Genomic DNA, 19,962 nt, shown 5'->3' on the forward strand with positions numbered 1-19,962 from the left:
GTATACTGCAGCCTACGAGCTGATCACTGGTATACTGCAGCCATCTCTCTGTTTTGGCACTTTGTGTCTTCTATGCTGTAAAAATATACTTTTAACCACAGTTGCCAAAAGTCAGAGAGGAGTGGCCAGGGATTTACAATGCCCCGGGCTGCCAAGCCTCTCTTCTCAGGCATCACAGCACTGCCCCAGCCTGACTTGCACGCAGATCTGTTTCTTTCTCAGTCAGTGAGCGGTGCCGGGGCAGTGCTGTGAGGTCGGAAAAAAGATTGCAGATCCCTGACTACGCCTCTCTGACTTTTAGCATCTGTAGATAAATGTCATTTTTACAGAATAGAAGACAAGGAGTGCCAAAACAAATGTATGGCTGCAGTATACCAGTGATCGGCTTGTGCTGTGCTGACAGGTTATTGACCTATTTTTATGTGACTGTTGCGCTTTAAATAAAAAGTTTTCACTATGGGGGAGATTTATAAAAGCCTATGTAGAGGATACTATTCTCATTTTTAAAAAGGCCTCTGATCGGTTGCTGTGGGCAACCGATCTCTGCCTAGGTTTTCATAAATCTTCCCCTATATAGCTTAGATTTGGACCCTATAATGCATTTGTGTTATGGCCTTCAGCTGAGATGCCACACAATTCAACATGGTGATTTTCGGTCATGGGCCCCATTTTTTATTTTTGCCCAGGGCCACACTTAGTCTAAAACCGGCCCTGCATTTGGCTTGAGAATACACCATTCTCAAGCCAAATGCAGGGCCGGTTTTAGATTAAGTGTGGCCCTGGGCAAAAATAAAAATGGGGCCCATGACCGAAAATCACCATGTTGAATTGTGTGGCATCTCAGCTGAAGGCCATAACACAAATGCATTATAGGGTCCAAATCTAAGCTATATAGGGGAAGATTTATGTGAGAACACCGAAAACGTTGCATTTGCCTATTTATGGAAAAAAGTATCTTTTCCATTTTTTGAAAACCTGGAGTGCTGCGGTCATCCTTTTGTGTCTGTATCTATTTGGACTTGAGACTGGGGTCCCAGCGATCTGCTTGCACCCAATTTACTTTTTTTATATTGTGGAGGTGCTGCTCCATTCCTATAATATATAAATATCTGGCAGGTGTTTCTTTTTACCAATACAGTTGTAAAATATAGTTTACAATATGAGAAGAAATACAAGACATTTAATCAAAACAGTTTTCTATGCTTGTTTTTTTTTTCTCAATGCTGCTATATAGCATGACAGATGCATTGAAATGTTTAGTATTTTTTTTTTCATTGCAGCTTGTGTAGCTCAGTATTCCTTCCACAGTGATATCCCCTCACTATTGTACCTCTGACAAAATGTCTTTTTGATAGTTTGAGGAAAGATGGTTGAATGGGCCCCTGTGCTGTTGAAAAGCAAATTCGACCATCAGATAAAAATGTCATGGCCGCTGGCTTTATCTCTCTGAGCACACACGCTTCTATAAATTGATTCACTTTCCTGCCAGCCTGTGAAAGAACTTGGCTGAAACTCTCCATATAACCATTATCCCTCCTCGGCTAACGTTGTGTGGTCTGGACGACCAGCAAGCATCTCCAGTTCCTTGTGTTTCTGTTGAGACTGATCAGAGATAAAGCGCTCAAGCATGACCCTTATGGGCATTTGTAACTGACAACTATACCGCAAAATAACATCTGCCAACCAATGGAGCTCCCAATGGATATTTTGAATGATGTGTGCTTCTTAGAGTGGGTGTCGGTGTACAGTAACCTCAATCACCCTGATGTCCACCAGAAAAAAGAACGTACATTACAGGAAATATTTAGTAACTATAAAAATGTCATAGAACTACTTTAAAAATAGAAATGTGTAGTATTTTTAAATACTTCCAGCATATATTAAAGCGTCGTACTTGCTGAATACAGCACTAATGAAAATCAAAGTAAATCATCCACGAGTTGATAACAGTGTTTATGAAAGCCAGTAGCTGAAGTGCAGACATATTATGTAACTGTTATATAATGTTTCTCTTTACTTTCTACATAATACAAAATTACTTTCTACATAATACAAAATGATAAGCATTGGACAAGGACTGATTCAGATAGTATAAAAAGGGAGGCAGTCCTGCTAGGCTAGGTAAGAGTAAAAGATATATGGTCAAAAATTGGAAAGAAGAGAAAGAGAAAACGTGTCTAAAATAGCTTAAAATAATGACATTTATTAAGTTAAATCTTAATGCCATTTTATGTTATTTTATGCTATTTTAGACACGTTTTCTCTTTCTCTTCTTTCCAATTTTTGACCATATATCTTTTCCTCTTACCTAGCCTAGCAGGACTGCCTCCCTTTTTATACTATTAGTACTCTTTTTTGGCACATGGGTATGTGCAAACACAATATCCTCGGTATAGGTTTTCCCTCTTTTTTATGTTGAGCTCCAAAATTTTTTGTATATTTTCAAGGACTGATTCAGACAGACTGTTATGCCCATGATATTCATAGTCAAAAAATGGGTAAAATAGGACCTTCTGAATGACACATAAAACTTACAATAGAACCATATTTCTCTCTGATACAGTTCCCTGAATGCAGGATACATTTCATGGCGTGTGGAGTCTTATCACTGCACTTGCTCTGAGGTTTATCTAAGTGGAGTAAATAAAAGATTAGTGGCATAGAACTTCTGTCCCTTCACACTGGAGTGGATTTCTATAAGATGCAGCTTCAGCCTATTTGCTTTTGATAGGTGTCTCCCTGCCAGCAGATCAGTACCAAGCTGCATCTCAAAGGATACACTGAAGATTCTACAGAAAGCGAGAAAAAAAAACTTAAAATTATGGGAGTTTTATGTCTACTAACATTGCTTTCTGGGTCTTTTGCAGAAATTATATTTTCATCAGCTTACGATGCATGAAGGAAGACACAGAGGAAGAGGAGGATAGAACTTGGTGAAGAGGGGAGGGGTCTGTTAATGGGAAATGTTCAAAAAATATTTTTGTCTTTGCTTTGACTTTACTAAGTACAAAACTGAGTGGTTACTGCTTGACACTCTTGCTTCCAAATGAAAGACACTACGTTTTTATGTGGTTTTATATTCAGTGAACAGTTTACAGACATAATCTGGACATTTTCCAAATATTAATTATAGAAAAATGTGTAATACACAAACAGACTTGCAGGGAAACAAGCAAATTGTGGTGGTACAGGAATATAAAGTATTATCTAAAATTAGTGAGATTATCCCATATCAAATAGATGTGAAGAAGAAAATACAGTGGTCCCTCAACATACGATGGTAATCCGTTCCAAACGGACCATCGTTTGTTGAAACCATCGCATGTTGAGGGATCCGTGCAATGTAAAGTATAGGACAGTGGTCTACAACCTGCGGACCTCCAGATGTTGCAAAACTACAACACCCAGCTTGCTGGGTGTTGTAGTTTTGCAACATCTGGAGGTCCGCAGGTTGAAGACCACTGTTAGACGAAGTTGTACTCTCCTGTCCCCGCCGCCCCGGATCGTTACCGCTCGTCACCGCTGCCCGGGATGTCGCCGTCCATTGCTGTCGCTGCGTCACCGAGATGTCCCCGATGCTCCGGTAAGGCCTCTGCTTCCCCGACATCCGCGCTCTCCGTCGCCGCCATCACGTCGCTACGCACGCCGCTCCTATTGCATGACGGGACGGCGTGCGCAGCAACGTGATGACGTCGATGGAGAGCGCCGATGATGCAGGGGATCCCGAAGAGGACGTGCCGGAGCACCGAGGACAGGTAAGTGACAATCACCGGAGCTCACGGGGCACCGTAAACGGCTATCCGGCAACAGCTGAAGCAGTCAGCGCTGTCGGATAGCCGTTTATGCGATGGCCCCGACATAAAAAAGTATCATATGTTGATGCAGCCTTCAACAAGCGATGGCCTCTGAGAGGCCATCGCATGTTGAAATTATCGTGGGGCCATCGTAGGTCGAGGGGTCACTGTATGTAATATTTAAAGCAACAAATATAAATACAGCTCACATAAATGATCTTAGGTTATATCGAGTCTCATAGTCTTTTAAAAGCTTGCAGTGAATTTGCATTCTAAATATTAAAAAGCCTAAAGAAAGACCCTATCAATAATCAGATTTAAAAAATGTAGATGAGAACACTGAATAAAATGATGTCAGTATATTGTTACTACAATTTTTTTTGTTAGTTTGCCATCGTGCACTAGAACATCAAAATTCTTTACATTTTCTTCTGATCCCTATTGTCAATGAGTTGTTCTATACACCATTGCATGAGAAACCCTCACAAGGTTGGAAGTTTATGAAATCCTGGCCCGATCTAGTCTAGCATTGAGGACCAGGCCTCATTCAAGTCACTCAGATCACTGGACTTTCCTATCTAATGTAGATTAAAGGGGTGGACTGACCTGTCATGGGGCCCCCAAGAAATAGAAGTTCATTGGGTGGACACCCTTTATAGGCACCCTGCCAACATACAATATAATTTATTTCTTCTCCGTTACAGTCTGCTGGGGGTGAAAGTACTCTGGTCCACACTCCTGTCACTCTTAGGCAGCCTGTACATCTCACAGTAATAGGAATGTGCTATTTGACGGCCAGATGGGAATTGCAATGATGGTGCTGCCTGCCTCACTGCTGTACACTTACGGGGGAGGTGGAATTAGCGAAAGTGAGTACAGGCTGTAAGTGTACATCGGTGTGATGCCCCTATAATGTACAGTGAGACTTACACTTACAGCCTGTAAGTTACTAATTTACAAAGCTGTGCATTGTAATATGGTACCCCGCCCCCTGTTTGAGAGTGATAGGAGTGTGAACAAAGTAATCACACTACTATTAACCCCAGACAGCAGCTCTGAAGGTGTCTGCAGTATAAGACAGCAGAATTGTAAGTGCAGCTCTAGAGCTCACAGGAGGACATCATGTAACAGCAGAAGAGGGCCTACAGCTGTGGAGGTGACTAGAGTATAAGATATAAAGCAAAAGCAGAATAGTGGCTGCAACTCTGGAGGTGACTGGAGAATAAAGCATGATACAAGAACAGAATAGTGGCTGCAGCTCTGGAGGTGACAGGAGGATAAGATATGATGTAACAGCATAATAGTGGCTGCAGCTCTGGAGGTGACTGGAGGATAAGGCATGGTGTAAAAGCAGATTAGTGGCTGCAGGTCCATAGGTGACAAGATGATAAAATATGATGCAGAAGCAGAATAGTGGCTGTAGCTCTTGAGGTGACAGGAGGATAAGGTATAATGTACCAGCAGAATAGTGGCTGTGGCGCAGGAGGTGACAGGAGGATAAGACATGGTGTAACAACAGAATAGGGAGTACAGCTTTGTAGGTGACTAAAGGATAAGGCATGGTGTGACAACAGAATAATGAGTGCAGCTCTGCAGGTGACTGAAAGATAAGGCATGGTGTAACAGCAGAATAGGGAGTACAGCTTTGGGGGATACGACCTGATGTAACAGCAGAATAGTTCCACACACAGACACACACAACTCTTACTTCTCTTCTTCCTCTGTGCAGTAAGGCTTAAAGGGGTACTCTAGTGCAGAGTACTCCTGCTCCGTCCTGCCCGGGCTGCAAAATAAATGAAAATAAACCATCACTCACCTTCCTGGGTTCCCGCGGAGCGCCACTACAGCTGATCGGTCCTCCAGTCCATCTCCTTCATGCTTCTGGGTGTAACGAAGCGTCACATGGCGCTCAGCTTATCGCCAGCCGCCACAATGTTCTGCCTCGGCCCGCGATAGGCTGAGCGCCATGTGACGCTTCGTTATACCCGGAAGTATGAAGAAGATGGACCAGAGGACCGATCAGCTGTAGTGGCGCTCCGTGGGAACCCAGGGAGGTGAGTGATGGTTAATTTTCATTTATTTTGCAGCCCGGGCAGGACAGAGCAGGAATACTCTGCACTAGAGTAATCCTTTAAAGGGGTACTCACTGGAAAACATAATTTTTTTTCATTTACTGGTGCCATAAAGTTAAACAGATTTGAAAATTAGAAGAAAGGGAAAAAAGGTGCAAGTGCAGCTCACAATTAATATGTCAACCCTACCTGAGGTCAACAGGGCATGCAACTATACCACAGCTGCAAAAAAATAGCGAAATCTATATAGAAAAATATTGCCCGGACCTTCCAAGGTAGTGTGATTGATTAAATAGACAATAGATAACTGGGTCGTACTCCAATAATAATTCAATAGTTATTTATTTAAAATGTATAGTGCCTTACTCCTCACAGGGCCCTTGTGAGGAAAAACACATATAATAAATGTACAAGATTAAACAATCTTAAAATGTAAAAATATTAAAAAGTATCACTGGCATATGAGATAGCTCTATATAGACAAATTCATATAATGTCTTTACGGTATTGTGAAGATGCAGTATAAATGTCCTTTTGTGTGACAATTGTATATCAAATTGGATACTTTGTTACCGGTCCTGGATGGTGTAGCTCTGTCAGCTCCCGCTGAGGCAATATAGTTGTTCCTGTGCCTAGATATCACAGTCAGCGGTCTTGGATGGTGCTGTGGCTTTAACTCTCAAGAGAGTTAAAGCCACAGCACCATCCAAGACCGCTGACTGTGATATCTAGGCACAGGAACAACTATATTGCCTCAGCGGGAGCTGACAGAGCTACACCATCCAGGACCGGTAACAAAGTATCCAATTTGATATACAATTGTCACACAAAAGGACATTTATACTGCATCTTCACAATACCGTAAAGACATTATATGAATTTGTCTATATAGAGCTATCTCATATGCCAGTGATACTTTTTAATATTTTTACATTTTAAGATTGTTTAATCTTGTACATTTATTATATGTGTTTTTCCTCACAAGGGCCCTGTGAGGAGTAAGGCACTATACATTTTAAATAAATAACTATTGAATTATTATTGGAGTACGACCCAGTTATCTATTGTCTATTTAATCAATCACACTACCTTGGAAGGTCCGGGCAATATTTTTCTATATAGATTTGAAAATTACTTTTATTTTTAAATGTTTATCCTTCCAGTACTTATCAGCTGCTTTATGCTCCACAGGAAGTTCTTTTCTTTAGAATGTCTTTTCTGTTTGACCAAAGTGCTTTCTGCTGACACCTCTGTCCATTTTAGGAACTTTCCAGATTAGGAGCAAATCCTCATAGTAAACCTAACCTGCTCTGAACAGTTCCTGACATGGACAGAGGTGTCAGCATAGAGTGCTTGTGGTCAGACAGAAAGGAAATTCAAAAAGAAAAGAACTTCCTCTGTAGTATACAGCAGCTGCCGGGTCATATCGGGTCGGTCCAGGCGGCCATCAATGGCCGGGACCTGCGGCTAATACAGGACATCACGGATCTCGGTGATGCCCTGTATTAACCCTTCAGATGCGGCGATTAAAGCTGACCTCCGCGTCTGAAGCGAAAGTGAAATTATCTAGGCTGCTCAGTCTTGCTGTTCGGGACCACCGTGGGGAAATCGCGGCGTCCCGAACAGCTTACAGGACACCGGGAGGGACCCTACCTGCCTCCTCGGTGTCCGATCGGCGAATGACTGCTCCGTGCCTGAGATCCGGGCAGGAGCAGTCAAGCGCTGATAACACTGATCACAGGCGTGTTAATACATGCCAGTGTTCTGTGTAAAAGATCAGTGTATGTAATGTTATAGGTCCCTATGGGGGCTATAACATTGCAAAAAAAAGTTAAAAAAAAAGTGTTAATAAAGATCATTTAACCCCTTCCCTAATTAAAGTTTAAATCACCCCCCTTTTCCCATTAAAAAAATAAAACAGTGTAAATAAAAAAAATAAACAAACATATGTGGTATTGCCGAACTATAAAAATATATAGTTAATTAAACCGCACGGTCAATGGCGTACACTTTAAAAAAAAATTCCAAAGTCCAAAAAAGCTTATTTTTGGTCACTTTTTATACCATTATTTTTTTTAAAAAAGTGATCAAAAAGTTTGATCAAAACAAAAATGGTATCAATAAAAACTTCAGATCATGGCGCAAAAACTTAGCCCTCATACCGCCCTGTACGTGGAAAAATAAAAAAGTTATAGGGGTCAGAAGAGGACATTTTTCAACGTATACATTTTCCTGCATGTAGTTATGATTTTTTTCCAGAAGTACAACAAAATTAAACCTATATAAGTAGGGTACCATTTTAACCGAAAGGACCTACAGAATAATGATAAGGTGTCATTTTTACCGAAGCCCCCAAAAGTTACAAAATGGCATTTTTTCTTCGATTTTGTCACACAATGATTTTTTTTTTCCGTTTCGCCGTGGATTTTTGGGTAAAATGACTAATGTCACTGCAAAGTAGAATTGGTGACGCAAAAAATAAGCCATCATATGGATTGTTTGGTGGAAAATTGAACGGGTTATGATTTTTAAAAGGTAAGGAGGAAAAAAACGAAAATGCAAAAACTGAAAAACCCTGCGTCCCTAAGGGGTTAAGGACCAGGCCCATTTTGGCCTTAAAGAGGTACTCCGGTGCTTAGCTATCTTATCCCCTATCCAAAGGATAGGGGATAAGATGCCTGATTGCAGGGGTCCTGCCGCTGGGGACCCCTGGGATCTTGCACACCGCACCCCGTTAAAAGCAATCCCCAGAGCGTGTTCGCTCCGGGTCTGATTACTGTCGATCACGGGGCCGGAGCATTGTGACGTCATCAGACGGGGACTGAATTTAACAGGGTGCGGCGTGCAAGATCACAGGGGTCCCCAGCGATCAGGCATCTTATCCCCTATCCTTTGGATAAGGGCTAAGATGTCTAAGCGCCGGAGAACCCCTTTAAAGGCCTTCAAGTCAACTGGTGCCAGAAAGTTAAACAGATTTTTAAATTACTTCTATTAAAAAATCTTAATCTTTCCAGTACTTATTAGCGGCTGTATACTACAGAGGAAAAGCTTTTCTTTTTTGATTTCTTTTCTGTCACGACCACAGTGCTCTCTACTGACCTCTGCTGTCCATTTTAGGAACTGACAAGAGCAGGAGAAAATCCCCATAGCAAACATATGCTGCTCTGGACAGTTCCTAAAATGGACAGCAGAGGTCAGCAGAGAGCACTGTGGTCATAACAGAGGAGAAATCTAAAAAGAAAAGCATTTCCTCTGTAGTATACAGCCCCTAAAAAGTACTGGAAGGATTAAGATTTTTTAATAAAAGTAATTTACAAATCTGTTTTACTTTCTGGAGCAAGTTGATTTAAAAAAAAAAAAAAAAAAAAAAAGTTTTCCACCAAAGTACTCCTTTAACCGGACCCAGGGTTTTTCCGTTTTTGCATTTTCGTTTTTTCCTCCTTGCTTTAAAAAAATCATAACTCTTTCAATTTTGCACCTAAAAATCCATATGATGTCTTATTTTTTGCGCCACCAAATCTTCTTTGTAATGACATCAGTCATTTTACTCAAAACTATACGGCAAAACGGGAAAAAAAAATCATTGTGAGACAAAATTGAAGAAAAAAAACCCTGCTGTTTTGTTAGTTTTGGGGGCTTCCGTTTCTACGTAGTACATTTTTCGGTAAAAATGACACCTTATCTTTATTCTGTAGGTCCATATGATTAAATTGATACCCTACTTATGTAGGTTTGATTTTGTCCTACTTCTGGAAAAAATCATAACTACATGCAGGAAAATTAATACGTTTAAAATTGTCATCTTCTGACCCCCATAACTCTTTTATTTTTCCGCGTATAGGGCGGTATGAGGGCTCATTGTTTTTGTGCCGTGATCTGAAGTTTTTAGCGGTACCATTTTTGCATTGATAGGACTTATTGATCGGACTTACTGATAGGACTTTGGAATTTTTTTGCGCGCACGCCATTGACCGTACGGTTTTAATTAACGATATATTTTTATAATTCAGACATTTCCGCACGCGGCGATACCATATATGTTTATTTTTATTTATACTGTCTCTTTTTTTATGGGAAAAGGGGGGTGATTCAAACTTTTAATAGGGGAGGGGTTAAATGATGTTTATTCACTTTGTTTTTGCAGGGTTATAGCTCCCATAGGGACCTAGAACACTGTACACACTGATCTTTTACATTGATCAGTGGTTTCACATAGGAAACCAGTGATCGATGATTCTGCCGCTTGACTGCTCATGCCTGGATCTTAGGCACTGAGCAGTTATTCGGCGATCGGACAGCGAGGAGGCAGGTAGGGATCCTCCGGCTGTCTTGTAAGCTGTTCGGGATGCTGCGATTTCGCAATGGCTATCCCGAACAGCTCCCTGAGCTAACCGGCATGCTTTCACTTTCACTTCAGACGCGGCATTCAACTATGAACTCCACGTCTAAAGGGTTAATAGCGTGCGACACCGCGATCATTGCCGCGCGCATTAGCCACGGGTTTCAGCCATTGTTAGAGGCCGGGCCCGCTCGCTATGATGTGGCCCCGCGTTATAGATTGGGAGCAGACTCATGACATACGCGTACATCATGGATCCTTAGCAGGTTAAGGACCAGGCCAATTTATTTTTGCATTTTCGTTTTTTCCTCCTCGCCTTCTAAAAATCATAACTCTTTTATATTTCCATTGACAGACCCATATGAGGGCTTGTTTTTTGCGTCACCAATTTTACTGTTACGCCTAGCGCTCCGGGTCCCCGCTCCTCCCCGGAGCGCTCACGGCGTCTTTCTCCCTGCAGCGCCCCGGTCAGTCCCGCTGACCGGGAGCGCTGCACTGTCTTGGCCGTTGGGGATGCGATTCGCACAGCGGGACGCGCCCGCTCGCGAATCGCATCCCAGGTCACTTACCCGTCCCGGTCCCCTGCTGTCATGTGCTGGCGCGCGCGGCTCCGCTCTCTAGGGCGCGCGCGCGCCAGCTCTCTGAGACTTAAAGGGCCAGTGCACCAATGATTGGTGCCTGGCCCAATTAGCTTAATTGGTTCCCACCTGTTCCCTGCCTATATCTAGTCTCCTCCCTTGCACTCCCTTGCCGGATCTTGTTGCCTTGTGCCAGTGAAAGCGTTTAGTGTGTCCAAAGCCTGTGTTACCTGAACCCTTGCTATCCATCTTGACTACGAACCTTGCCGCCTGCCCCCGACCTTCTGCTACGTCTGACCTTGCCTCTGCCTAGTCCTTCTGTCCCACACCTTCTCAGCAGTCAGCGAGGTAGAGCCGTTGCTAGTGGATACGACCTGGTTGCTACTGCCGCAGCAAGACCATCCCGCTTTGCGGCGGGCTCTGGTGAAAACCAGTAGCCTCTTAGAACCGGTCCACTAGCACGGTCCACGCCAATCCCTCGCTGACACAGAGGATCCACTACCTGGAAGCCGAATCGTGACAGTAGATCCGGCACTGGATCCCGCTGAGGTGCCGCTGCCAAGTCTCGCTGATCTTCCCACGGTGGTCGCTCAGCAATCGCAGCAGATTGCCCAACAAGGACAGCAGCTGTCGCAGTTGACCGCCATGTTACAGCAACTTCTGCCTCTGCTACAGCAGCAACCATCTCCTCCGCCAGCTCCTGCACCTCCTCCGCAGCGAGTGGCCGCTCCTAGCCTCCGCTTGTCCCTGCCGGACAAATTTGATGGGGACTCCAGACTCTGCCGTGGATTTTTGTCTCAGTGTTCCCTGCATATGGAGATGATGTCGGACTTGTTTCCTTCAGAACGGTCTAAGGTGGCGTTCGTAGTAAGCCTTCTCTCAGGAAAGGCCTTGTCTTGGGCCACACCGCTCTGGGACCGCAATGATCCTGCCACAGCCACAGTCCAGGCCTTCTTCACTGAACTCCGGAGTGTCTTCGAGGAGCCAGCCCGAGCTTCTTCTGCCGAGACTGCCCTGTTGAACCTGGTCCAGGGTAATTCTTCCGTTGGCGAGTATGCCGTACAATTCCGTACTCTTGCTTCAGAATTATCCTGGAATAACGAGGCTCTCTGCGCGACCTTTAAAAAAGGCCTATCCAGTCGCATCAAGGATGTGCTGGCCGCACGAGAGATTCCTTCCAATCTGCAAGAACTCATCCATCTAGCTACCCGCATTGACATGCGTTTTTCTGAGCGACACCAAGAGCTCCGCCAGGAAAAAGACTTAGATCTCTGGGCACCTCTCCCACAGTATCCGTTGCAATCTACGCCTGGGCCTCCCGCCGAGGAGGCCATGCAAGTGGATAAGTCTCGCCTGACCCAGGAAGAGAGGAATCGCCGTAGGGAAGAAAATCTCTGTCTTTACTGTGCCAGTACCGAGCATTTCTTGGTGGATTGTCCTATCCGTCCTCCACGCCTGGGAAACGCACGTACGCACCCAGCTCACGTGGGTTTGGCGTCTCTTGGTTCCAAGTCTGCTCCTCCACGTCTCACGGTACCCGTGCGGATTTCTTCTTCAGCCAGCTCCTCCCTCTCAGCCGTGGCCTGCTTGGACTCCGGTGCCTCAGGAAATTTTATTTTGGAGTCGTTGGTTAATAAATTCAGCATCCCGGTGACCCGTCTCGTCAAGCCGCTCTACATTTCCGCGGTCAACGGAGCCAGATTGGACTGCACCGTGCGTTACCGCACAGAGCCCCTCCTCATGTCTATTGGACCCCACCTTGAGAGGATTGAGTTCTTTATTCTCCCCAACTGTACCTCTGAGGTCCTCCTCGGTCTGCCTTGGCTCCGGCTTCATTCCCCCACCATTGATTGGACCACCGGGGAGATCAGGAATTGGGACTCTGCCTGCCACAGGAAGTGCCTCTCCCCCCCTCCCAGTCCCGTCAGGCAAGCCTCTGTGCCTCCCCATGGTCCCCGTTCTGGTGTCACACTGCTCCGTGCCAGGCCTCGCCCTCTGCCCTCCCTCCCCATTCCCACTCCTGCTGTACTGCCTGCCGTTGAGGAAACCCTCCATTCTTTCCAGGTGTCCTCATCCCAGGGGAGGCAGTTACCGGACAAAGAGAAGGGGAGACCTAAGGGGGGGGGTACTGTTACGCCTAGCGCTCCGGGTCCCCGCTCCTCCCCGGAGCGCTCACGGCGTCTTTCTCCCTGCAGCGCCCCGGTCAGTCCCGCTGACCGGGAGCGCTGCACTGTCTTGGCCGTTGGGGATGCGATTCGCACAGCGGGACGCGCCCGCTCGCGAATCGCATCCCAGGTCACTTACCCGTCCCGGTCCCCTGCTGTCATGTGCTGGCGCGCGCGGCTCCGCTCTCTAGGGCGCGCGCGCGCCAGCTCTCTGAGACTTAAAGGGCCAGTGCACCAATGATTGGTGCCTGGCCCAATTAGCTTAATTGGTTCCCACCTGTTCCCTGCCTATATCTAGTCTCCTCCCTTGCACTCCCTTGCCGGATCTTGTTGCCTTGTGCCAGTGAAAGCGTTTAGTGTGTCCAAAGCCTGTGTTACCTGAACCCTTGCTATCCATCTTGACTACGAACCTTGCCGCCTGCCCCCGACCTTCTGCTACGTCTGACCTTGCCTCTGCCTAGTCCTTCTGTCCCACACCTTCTCAGCAGTCAGCGAGGTAGAGCCGTTGCTAGTGGATACGACCTGGTTGCTACTGCCGCAGCAAGACCATCCCGCTTTGCGGCGGGCTCTGGTGAAAACCAGTAGCCTCTTAGAACCGGTCCACTAGCACGGTCCACGCCAATCCCTCGCTGACACAGAGGATCCACTACCTGGAAGCCGAATCGTGACATTTACTTTGTAATGACATCACTTATTTTACCATAAAATGTATGGCACAGCCAAAAAAATATTATTTATGTGGGAAAATTTAAAAGAAAACCGCAATTTAGCAAATTTTGGAAGGTTTTGTTTTCACGCTGTACACTTTATGGTAAAAATGACATGTTTTCTTTATTTTGTGTGTCAATTCGATTAAAATGATACCCATGTTATATGCTTTTCTATAATTGTACCGCTTAAAAAAATGTCAAACTATTGTAACAAAATTTGTATGTTTGAAATTGCCCTATTTTGACCATCTATAACTTTCTCATTTTTCCATATACAGGGGTCGGTATGAAGGCAATTTTTTTTGCGCCGTGATCTGTAGTTTCCATTGGTACCACTTTTGCTTTGGTTTTACTTTTTATACATTATTTATAAAAAAAAATTTTTTTAATAAAATGTGACAAAAAAAGCAGCAATTTTGGACTTTTAATTTTTTTTTTAATGTTTACGCCATTCACCGTATGGGATAATTAACAATACATTTTGATAGTTCAGACTTTTACGCACGGGGCAATACAAAATGTTTGTTTGTTCTTTTTTTACACTTTTTTGGGATTAAAATGGGAAAACAAATGTTTATATTTTTATTGGGGGAGAGGATTTTCACACGTTAACTTTTTTACACTTTAATAGTACCCATAGGGAACTATATATAGCAATCATGTGATTGCTTATACTGTTAAGTGCTATGCATAGGTAGCACTGATCTGTGTTATCGGTCATTTTCTACTCTGGTCTGCTCGATCTCAGACCAGAGCAGAAGACCCCTGGAGACGGAAGGAGGCAAGTGTGGGGAGCTATGGGCGATCCAATCATCCATTTAAAGTATGACACTGCCGCAGATGCCGTGATCTGTATTAATCACCACATCTGAGGGGTTAATGGTGGTCATCCGCACGATCGCAGATGGCCGACATTACCGGCGGGTGCCTGGCTGCTTATAGCAGCCGGGACCTTCCGCGCAAGACATGAGCACCGGTCCGGTGCTAGTGGTTATGGTGGTGCTTAAATGTACGTCATGGTGTGATAAGTACCACGGCACCATGATGTACATTTACGTCCATTGTCATTAAGAGGTTAAGGACCTGCGGGTCATGTGACTCAGGTCCTCAAGCACTCTCCTACACAGATCACAAAGAAAGAAGTTCCTGCAGTGAAGTAAGAAACAATGATGCCCCCCTCTATTTGTCCTATCTGCCACTAGAAACATGCTTTTCCCCTGCATTAGATGTTAGAAGATCAGGGATCATACATACTGTAGATTTGTATACATACAGCTTTCATGCTCCCTGATCTTGTGAAACAGCAAGTCCTGCTGGGGAAATGCCTTTCTGCCCAACCTGTCAGTCTGCCCCTGTGCAATTTCACTCTTAAATCCAAAGAAAACCTGCCTGTTACGCCGAGCGCCCCGGGTCCCCGCTCCTCCCCGGAGCACTCGCAGCATTTACCTGCTCGCAGCGCCCCGGTCAGACCCGCTGACCGGGAGCGCTGCGATAATGTCCCTAGCAGGGATGCGATCCGCGATGCGGGACGCGCCCGCTCGCGGTTCGCATCCCAGCCTGCTTACCGGACCCGTTCCCTGTCTGTTTAGTCCCGGCGCACACGGCTCCGCTCCCTAGGGCGCGCGCGCGCCGGCTCTCTGCGATTTAAAGGGCCAGTGCGCCGCTGATTGGCGCCTGGCCCAAATTACTGAATTCACCTGTGTCCATGCCTATAATACCTCACTTCCCCTTCCCAGCATCGCCGGATCTTGTTGCCATTGTGCCAGTGAAAGCGTTCCTTGTATGTCCCAAGCCAGTGTTCCAGACCTCCTGCCGTTGCCCCTGACTACGATCCTTGCTGCCTGCCCTGACCTTCTGCTACGTCCGACCTTGCTCTTGCCTAATCCCTTGTACCGCGCCTATATCAGCAGTCAGTCGGGGTTGAGTCACTATCGGGTGGAACGACCTGGGGGTTACCTGCCGCAGCAAGTCCATCCCGCTTTGCGGCGGGCTCTGGTGAATACCAGTAACCCCTTAGACTCCGTTCCCCTGGTACGGCCCACGTCATCACCCCACTGACACAGAGGATCCACCACCAGTATCCTCACAGTACCCGGATCCTGACACTGCCGACTTGATGTTTCGGTGCACTTCATGGTGACATGTCTATTTTCAACATATGACCTTTTCATATATGGAAATTAAAGTTGCCTTTCCATGAATCTATACATTGATGCCTTAAGTTACATAATTATTTGGTCCCAGGATGACTATTGTATGTTAAAGGGTACTCCGGTACTAGACATTGTATCCCCTATCCACAGGACCCCCCACTGTGCCCCCTGTGATCTCCGGCCCAGCACTTCGGCGTTCTGAAGATTTATGTCCAGAATGTCGTCTGTGCTAGGCTTCAGAAAGGCCATGGTTGGCACTCCCCCTGCCTTCATGTTTATGGGAAAGATGAAGATACAGTGTTTATGTATCTCTGAATCTTCCATAAAGATATGGAGGGGGCATGTCGGCCACAGCTTCGTGTTGTGGTTGAAATTAATCCAGCACAGAGCAGAGATTACTCTGTGCATATGTATTACTGGGGTCCCCCCGCGATCAAACATCTTATCCTCTATGCTGTGGATAGGTAATAAGATGTCTAGTACAGGTATGGCCCTTTAAGACCACAGTAAGTTGAGACCATAACTTTATGGACATCTGGTAATTGATTTTGAAGCCCCAAAATGTCATCCAAAAAATAGGAAAGAGTAAGGATTTCAGAAAAAATAAGTAGATGGCTAATACAGATAAAGCAATTCCTTACACATAAAAGTAAAAAAGAGCTGATTGAAGCTATAAATCTCTGCCTATGTGGAGAACAGGAGCTTCTTCAGACTCATGAACAGAACACAGACAGGGAAAAATAATATGGAGCTGTCTTCACCCAGTGTCCAAAGCAGCAGCTAACTCTGGCACAAACAGTAGTGCAGAACATGTAGTACCTCTCTGTACTGTAGCCAGGTGCTACCAAATAACCAGTGAAATGCCCAGTATGATTGGTCAGTGCTTCCAGCCATTGACACGTTTCACAGCTTCCAGCATTGTATGTTGAGTCTGGTATTAAGTTACAATGGTCCAGAAAAGACCATTGTATGTTGAATATATTATAACCTAAAGCTATTGTAAGTTTAGGGATTACTGTATATTTTAGAAAACAACACTATGATAAAATATTCATTTGAGAAATAATTCTTAACATTGTTTAGAACATCTTACTCTTAAAATTGATTTTGCTTTTAAAATGCTCAATTCAAGCAATTGTGTGGATATTGTATTTGACTACAGGAAAAGGTTAAGATAAATGTGGAGATATTGAACACAAGGTAATGGAACAAAGGAAGTTTTCTAAAGATTTAAGCTATAAACATCTCATAGCTACAAAAAGTTGCTAAAAGAAGTGAAAAGCATTACAGCCCCATTGAGCCTTTGAGAGGTACTTATGGTGTGACTGCACAGCAATGTTTAAATTACTTCCATAATGTTCATGCAAGAAATGCTCTCTGTGCAGTAATGTGAGCATAAGAGACCAGGAAGATAAAGGATGCAGATAAAGATGCTTCTGCTCTTCCATTCACACGTTAATTAACTTTCAAATGTAATTGAACAAAGAAGTGCAGTTTGTTTGAAAGAGATGTGTCGCATACAGGTTACATGAAAATCTCTCTTACTTAAAAATGAGATGAGAATCCTACTCTCACAAAACGATTTTCCCATGAATATGACATATGTCAATCATTTCCATATATTTTACATACTATTTTTCCTTGCATGTAAACATAAAAAGTATATAATTCATGATTTGCATGCTATAGAAGTCTTTTGCTTGGTTTGTCGAACTTTCATGAAATGTTCGGCTCGATCAAACTAGTTGGTTGCAAACTGGCAATTAAATAAGCCCCTAAACACATTTATAACCTTGCCTAAGAGAGCTAAACCCTGTATAACACTGCTAGTAAATATTCAAGTAATTTTAAAGTGGTATCAAGTCTCATGATGGCAATATGCAGTAACCCATGGTAACGAACAGCTTGTTTAATGCACTAGTGGATTTTTAATGCTTATTTACACTAAAATAAAGCTGCATAAAGTTTCAATGGTTGTTGGTAGATGCCTGCCGGTGTTAAAATGCACACAGAGGTATCGGAAGATACAGTGGCTTTTTCCAAGTGTTCCAAAAATTATCCCCTTTTTTGGAAGTAGAAACAGGTATTGAGTCTGGCAAGTGAAGAAGATGCCATTTATTTTACCAAATGTACCAAATTTTTTTCTTTTTGGGACTTGAAACAAGATTGGTGTCCCAAAATAGTAAAGAAGAATTAGAAATATAACGTGTTTGATTAAAACAAGAATATATGCATACAAACACTTTAGAAGGCTACTGCATGTTTAATGTTGACTCTTGTTATTGAGCTGCTAGCGAACAACCAAGTAAATATAATATGTGTTTGATTAAACCAATAATATATGTGTACAAGTGCTACATGCTTTTTATTGTGCTCTTGGCTTACAACTGGTAGATATATTGTGTGCGCGATTTAACATGGTAAATGTAAGTTAAGGTGCTTCAGATGACTATGCTGCATTCATAGAGATTTAAATACATATTGCTATTGTACAGGTCAGCCCACAGCTTTGATCAGTTATACAGATATTTGCATGTGCCTGGAACAATGCAGGCTGGGATTTGTAGTGCATGGTGAGGCTTCTGCAGGAAGGGACAGATCAGCCAACAGATCAAGGCTGTGCGCACTTTGCTATGGAATTGTATAGATCAGGGTTTGTGCTCCGCCTGCTATGGAGGTTATTGTGATATGAGAAGGCTTTTTTGATTCTGCGGATCGCTCTGCTCTGTGTCCTGCTAGCACTGACTGTGTGTGTCTCTCTCCCTCACTCCAGAATGCTGGCAGTGGTGCTACAGTGAGCTACATGCCTTTAAAAATGTGAATGTCCCTACCCTCTTTGCTGTCCCCTATTGGCCTGGAAGCTGATTGACACATAAACCAGCAAATCATTGTATAAACTGGGGTTATCATGTAACAGTTGCAAGGAATGCTGGTCTACCTGATGTCTTTTCTCTACCCCTGTACTTTTCATTTCTGCTTCCTCTGGGCGCCAAAACGCCATGTGTTTCTCATCCCTCATGTCACGATTTTGCAGATTTCTCAGTTGGCACAAACCGAACCGAAAAATACACGAAAGTTCTTTGAGCCTCAACAATCTTTACATTTGGGTAAAATTCAAGACCAACAAGGCAGAGTAAATCAGGTCCTATTTGCATTCATAGAGCTTAACCTCATATTTGAAAGAATAGAGTTGAGCGAGTCAGGCCCTGGAAATGTATATAGGACCTGATTTACTCAGGTAAAATGTGGCTTCCCGCAGGGTTCTTTGGTACTGTAAGCTGGTTACAGAGAGTTTCAGAAGTCAGGACCACAGCATATATTATGCACAGATTGTGTGGAGTAGTTGACTTTTTTGAGGTCCTCTCAGGAGAAGGAAGAAGAGTCTGACAATATGACGGTTAGCCAGCTGTCAGTGGATTCCTCATTGTCTACAGTGACATGGAGGAGGAAGAAGAGTCTGTCAATATGACATGAAAATGTCCGTCCTAGATGGTCAGCTTCATCACATTTATTTTTTACATCAGTGTTGTGTCCTCCTCCTCTGTCCTATCAATTATCTATTGGGAAATCTATGTCATACAGACAACAGTATTTTCCCAGTTATTGCGTTGTAGTATGCCTCAATTCCCACCTGGCAGGGTTATTTTGATGGTACAGGCGCTCCTGTGCCATCTTGTTGACTCCACGGCTTTTAGGCAACAAATTGTGTGTGCCCAGCCCAGGTGGTGCATACCTAATCATCATTATTTTGCCAAAAAAGCCTTCTCTGCTTTGCAAAACCATGTGGTGGAGTGGGTTGGCCACTCCATGCAGTTGTAGGTGTGCAGCACAGTGCATGCCATGTTAAGTACCTGGAGTAGTAGCTATGGCCAGGGCCAATATACTGTATGTGTATATATATATATATATATATATATATATATATATATAATATATATATATATATATATATATATATATATATATATATATATAATTTTACAGCCCAATGGGTCAACATCCTTCAGAACGAGGCTTCCCTTAAACAAGGCTAGAAAATAGTAGTGACATCTGCGTTGCTACCCCTCCTTCTCCTCATCCAGGTCCATCTCCAAGGACATCTTGCATCCCCCAACAGGGATGATCATAGCATACCCTCTTTCTCATCCCCC

The sequence above is a fragment of the Hyla sarda genome, chromosome 3 (genome assembly GCF_029499605.1).
Source record: "Hyla sarda isolate aHylSar1 chromosome 3, aHylSar1.hap1, whole genome shotgun sequence".
Taxonomy (NCBI): Eukaryota; Metazoa; Chordata; class Amphibia; order Anura; family Hylidae; genus Hyla; species Hyla sarda.